The following is a 6,498-nucleotide window of genomic DNA, read 5'->3' as shown; positions in this document are numbered from 1 at the left end:
ACGTTCAGGCCATCACTGTTCCCTGCTAATTCATTTAGTAAACTCTTGTACTATCTGATTTGCGCAGTAATCTCCTGAAGGTCAGTAAATCAGCTCACTGTAGTGGTCAGTCTGTCCTTATGTAACACTGAATGACCAATGATGAGTGATGCAGATGCAGGTTTGCATGATTGGGGCTAAATAAGGTCTGGATGAGCCGCCACGAACTGAAATGACCCTCTGAAGGGTTTTGCGGAGAGATTTTAAGATTTGGGCATTTTGTGGACAGAATGTGGAATTAAAGATTGATTGAAACCGTTCCTTCACATTAGTAAACATAGCCTTAAGTTCTCAAATCCAGCCTATAGTGGGTGTGAATTAAGAGTCTGTTTACTCTCCATCTGAAGCATTGAATCATGTAGGACAGCACAAGAACAACAAATGAGCTGTCTCACACCTACCAACGCATTATCGAAAGATTAGAATAACAATTAAATCACCAAACATGGCTTCTGTGAAATAAGCCAAGAAAAGTTTTCTTCTATTAATAACACTAGATTTTAATAGTAAGAAATCCAATCAGAATAATCTTTTTTTTTTTGGAGGGGGGGGGGGGTTGGGGGGGGGATACACACTCCATCGTTCAAAAGTCTAGAAAAATTTAAAAAAAATATAATATAAAAATAATTATATTAAAATTATGGTTAAAAATGATAGCTTTGTCCCAGTTTTCAATCCCAAAATATGAAATACTTAAATTATTACTTAATTATTTTAAATTATGCTGATCAAAAAGTTATATTATCATGCATGGACCTTTTTTTTTTTTGTGTGTGTGTGTGTGTGGGCACAAAATCATTTATATACTGTACATTTTACACAAATTATGACTGACAGTTCTCATTTCCATCACAAACTACAATTTTTCCACGTATAAAGTTCATTCAAAAGTTGTTAGTTTACCAAAGACACAGCAGTGTCGAGAACATGAGGCATGTGATGTGTGAAGTAAAGTAAAAATTTGAAAAAATAAACACTACATGTGAGCAGAATATTTTTTGCGTGCCATTTTTAATCGTGCTGTAGTTTATTATGCTAAATTATGTAAAAAGTGTGAAAATGTAATTGTGTGTATTTAGGATACATAATATGCTAATGAAATTAAGAAGCAAGACAAAGGAGTTGGCCATTTTATCCAAAAATGTCATTTCCATCATCGTCATTTCCGTCATTTGAGATGTGGTTTCATGTATAGCATATAGACATAATAGTGGACCATTTAGAGAGTGAAAAGTGCATTTTATTAGTTTATTTTCTAGTCCACAGGGCCAGAAGTTCCCATAGTTGAAGAAACACCTAATTATCTTGTCTGAAACAGTTCTCATTCCGACACGAATAAGGGGAAAGCGGACATTAGATTTGCCAATTAGGGATTTACTATGATAAAAACATGTATCAGAAGATTCATAATGGGGTCTCATAAAACCCCTCTGCCCTTTAAAGACTGACGAAACTGGAGGTAATGAAAAGCAAAAACTCACACACACTGTTGCAGTCTCACTCTCACACACACACACACACACACAAACAATGACAAACATATTCCAAACCAAGTCCTTAAATGCTCCCGCGATTTACCACCAGATATAAATTTTAAACCTTTAATAATTTAATTAGAACTTATTAGAGTTACATGCGTCAAAGAGTTTGAAGAGTTCAGTCCTCTGCACTTCACCATGACCCAACCAGCCGAACCGACTAACAAACACTGCACTTATATAACCTTGCTTTAAAAGAGCATTTTCAATCCATTCAGTGAGGAGAGAGAGCGCGTTACAGAGATGGACAGATGAACAGAAAAACAGTGGGGGAGGGAGTTAAGGTCAAGGTTCAGATCACAGGGTTCTTAGTATTTTGAATGTTTGTTTATTTCATAGTCGGTTTTATATATGGCATAGATATTAAAATGACAGAACAGGGTCACATACAAAATAAAGAAGAGCAGATAACAGCTTAAAAACGTGAATCATAATCTCAACCGTCAGACCCCCCCCTCATTCAGCATATTCAAAATAGAGCAGAGTTATTTCCTTTTTAATCAGTTTCAGATCATTCACATTTCCTCAAAGGGACAGACACACTTGTTCACTCTGACAGTTGTTTTTCCTCCCAACCAGCCCCCTTTCATTCATCCATACATCTCTGTGTTTTTGCCCTTGAGTTCTCACAGTCACAGGGGCTGATTGTCTGATTGTTAATCACACACACACGCACACACACACACACACACACGCACTCCTTTGCAATGTCAGTGATGTCAGATCGCAAAGAGTTCACAAACATCACACCACCCTTTAAAAGACTCTGGGAAACAGAGGAACTACTGTGGACGGAGAGATGTGTAACATGAATAAAAGTTGTATTTACTTTTAACAAGATTTCTGAGAAGCGCAAACACGCTTGACCTCTCGCAAGGAGATACAATTATCAAGCAACATTGACTCAGGTCTGAGAATAAAATATTGTCTACCTAATATAAATCTGTGAAGCTTTGCAATCAACATCAGTTATGAGTCACTAGTGGAATTTGACAAAACAGCCCACAAACCATGAAGGCTTACTGTATGTGTTTACCTCTTTTCATGCGTGTGCGTGAAAGCCTGATGGGAAATGTGAGAGATGCAACCCTATATTGCTCATAAAAACAATTCAAACACACAGATGAAGAGGATTTTAAAAGGTCCATCATGTGACAGAAGAAACATCGTACTGGCTAATGACGTCATCAACGCGAGAAGCGTGCTGGTAAAACACTGCTTGGATCATCCAGCAAAACCTGACAAATAGTATGATTCTTTGTTACATTTGATCGGCGGTTTGCCTCTGCTGTGTGCCTAAAGGTGTTTGCAACCCTACGATATTGTATTGGACGGGGACTCTTGCGGCAAGTTTGTGTTTGGCCTGGCTTGGCTTCCTTCCTACGTTCGGCGTGACTCGGAGAGACGCCAAACAAACATCTCAGGATGCCTCGGGGTAAAAGTGGAGCTCCTGCGGGGGAAATGCAACAACCTGCGCAAATTGCTGCCATTGAGGACACAGTAAGCAAACAGATTGATGCACTTTTCCAGGATTATGACTTTATTCGTAAAATTAGTCAAATATTGGTTGATTCCTTGATTGAACCTATTAAACAAGCCATTACTGCCTCTATCGCCGAATCTGTAAAAGACTCACTGAAATATGAATTGCAAGACACGGTTGACAAAGTAACTGATCTACAAAACAAATACAATGAAATTGAGGACATCTTGGATGAGCAAGAACAGTACTCCAGGCGAAACTGTCTTGTCCTCTATGGTGTCCCGGAGAATGACCGTGAAAATACAAGTAATGTGATTATGACCATTATGAAATCCAATCTTAATATTGATGTGAAGTCTGGAGACATCGACAGGTGTCACCGTTTGGGATCCAGATTCGGGAGGGAAAGACCAAGAGGGATCATAGTCAAGTTTTCTAATTACAATATTAGAGACATGGTGTACAGGACGAAAAAACGACTAAAGGGATCAACACCAAAGATGTACATCATGGAGAGCTTAACTGCGAAGCGGGCCAAACTACTGGACGATCTGCGGAAAAAGTATAAGGACAAACTTGCAGCCAACTGGACTCAGGACGGACGCCTGTATTTACTGACCAAAGCAGATCAGAGGCACGTCCTAAATAAGCTGTCTGATGTAAAAAAACTGCGTCTATAATCCTGGACTGTGTAACAACTAGTTGACTATAAACTATGTGAGTAAATATATATCTTTGTACTGACTTGTTGGCTCTGATCCAGCAAAAGTCATAGTTGAGTCCTCTTGGGCGGGATTGGAAGTTAGTGGGTTTGGGTTAACTGAATATAGACTAAACATTGTTGATTGATAAATCAATTTTATTCAGTGATAAAAGGGTAAACTTGTTATTTACCATCGAGGGATGGATTTTATAGGTTCTATTTGGGGTTTAAAATGTTCTAAAATTTACACTATGGGATTTCAACCATTTTTTAATATAGATATTACATGGGGTTTGATGAATTAATTACCTTTAGGAATCATGAAGTGCTTGACCAACATTGCTTTGAAAAACTTAGATGTAAATGTGTGTTGCCTGAAAATTTAGTAGAGTTTGATAAACTTCCTTTTTCTTTATTACATCTTAACACGAGAAGCCTAATAAAGCATCACAATGACTTACTATCTCTCTTAGCTAGTATAGATCATAAGTTTAATATTATCGGATGTAGTGAAACCTGGATAAATGAGCGGTCATATCTGAACGTACTCAACATGGACGGCTATGTGCTGTATAATAAAAATAGAACAAGCAGACCGGGTGGGGGCGTGTGCTTATATGCTAATATACAGCAGAGTGTAACTGTTCGGGATGACCTGCTTTTGGATGATGGGTTATCAGATTCCTTATTTATTGAAATACATAATGAAAATATGAAAAGTACAATTGTTGGAATGGTCTATCGACCTCCTGACTCAGACTTAAATCGTTTCTTGACCAAACTGGATGAAATATTAAGTAGCATCAATTACATGAATAAACATTGTTTTATTCTTGGCGATTTCAACATCAATTTAGCTAAAGATGACGGTGCGAAAAATGATTTCTTAAATTGTTTGTATTCTTCTAATTTTTTTCCAACTATAAGCTCATATACGAGAGTAACAGAAACAACTAAGTCCACCATTGATAATATTATTACAAATATAAATGTACATTTTGACTCAGGTGTAATTATGTCAGACATCACTGACCATTTTCCAATTGTACTTTTCATAGACCTGGATACTAAGACCAGGCAACAACAAAAGAAGATATTACCTCCTAAAAAAAGCATAAAAGTATTAACAGGAAAATATTTAGATAAATTGCTTGATAACCTTAGGCGTAAAACATGGGATTCTGTATTTAGCTGGAATATTCCGGAAGAAGCCTATAGTACTTTCATTAATGAATTAACCAACAGTATTAATAGCACTATACCGGAAAAAATTGTTAAAGGAGATACAAGCAATCAAAATAATTGGCTTACAAAGGGAATCCTAAAATCAATTAAAAGGAAAAATAAGCTTTACAAATGCTACATTAAAAATCCAACTAATGACAATAAAGTAAAATATTCTACATTTAGAAATAGACTCACAAAGTTAATACGAATAAGGAAGCGGAATTACTACACTGATTTAATTAAGGCTTCTCGTGGTGATCAAAAGCGATGCTGGAGAGTACTAAATTCTGTGCTCAGCCGGGATCAAAAAGCAGCTGTCTTTCCAGAAATTAATGTCAAACATAATGATACTATCTATCTCAATGATGACGATCTTGCCAAAGGTTTTAACAACTATTTCATCACTATAGGTGAAACTCTTTCAAAATCCATAAATCCTCCAGGGGGAGCTTCATACCAACAATATTTAAAAGGGAATTATTTAAATTCTTTTTTTTTAACACCTACCGACAAAATGGAAGTTTCGAAAATTATTATGAATATGAAAAGCTCCTATACTGCTGGCGTGGATGATATATGTAGCAAAGTTGTTAAATCTATTGCAATTGAAATTCTAGATCCACTTGTCTATTGTATAAACCTGTCTTTATCTCATGGTGTAGTACCAAAAATGACAAAAATTGCAAAAGTTATACCTATTTATAAATCTGGTGATAAAAATAACTTACAAAACTATCGACCTATATCCATTTTGCCTACTTTTTCCAAGGTGTTTGAGAGGGTTGTGTACAATAGACTTAGTGGTTATCTGGATAAAATGAATATACTCATTCCATCTCAATATGGATTTAGGAAAAAGAGCTCTACTTGTTTGGCAATTCTGGATCTCATTGAGAAAATTAATGACGCTATAGACAATGGTGAGACTGGTATTGGTGTATTTTTAGATTTATCAAAAGCCTTCGACACCATTGATTTAGACATTTTAATTGGGAAATTGCAACACTATGGTGTCAGAGGGAAGGCACTCAGCTGGTTCAAAAGCTACCTAACTGATAGGGAGCAATTTGTCCAAATAAACAGTAGTTGTTCAGAATGCACAGATATAGTTTGTGGAGTCCCCCAGGGCTCCATATTAGGTCCACTTCTCTTTATTTTGTATGTAAATGACATTATAAATTCATCAAATATTTTTCATCAGGTTGTTTTTGCAGATGACACTAACCTTTTCTTGGCTCATAAAAATCTTGATATTTTACAAAAGCTTGTTAATGAGGAATTAGTTAAAGTAGATAGTTGGTTTAAATACAATAAATTATCTGTAAATGTATCTAAAACTAAATTTATTATATTTCGTTCAAATAGAAGTCGGACAAACATTGACAGTATACAAATCAAAATACATAATAAAGTAATTGAAAGAGTAGAGAACATCAAATTCTTAGGAATTTATTTGGATGAGTCCTTAAACTTTAAACAACATATAGAGTTTTTAACAAAGGAATTGT

This window comes from Scardinius erythrophthalmus, assembly GCF_964197995.2.
Source record: "Scardinius erythrophthalmus genome assembly, chromosome: 16".
Lineage (NCBI taxonomy): Eukaryota > Metazoa > Chordata > Actinopteri > Cypriniformes > Leuciscidae > Scardinius > Scardinius erythrophthalmus.
The sequence above is the reverse complement of the archived record's forward strand: the minus strand, read 5'-3'. Positions refer to the sequence as shown.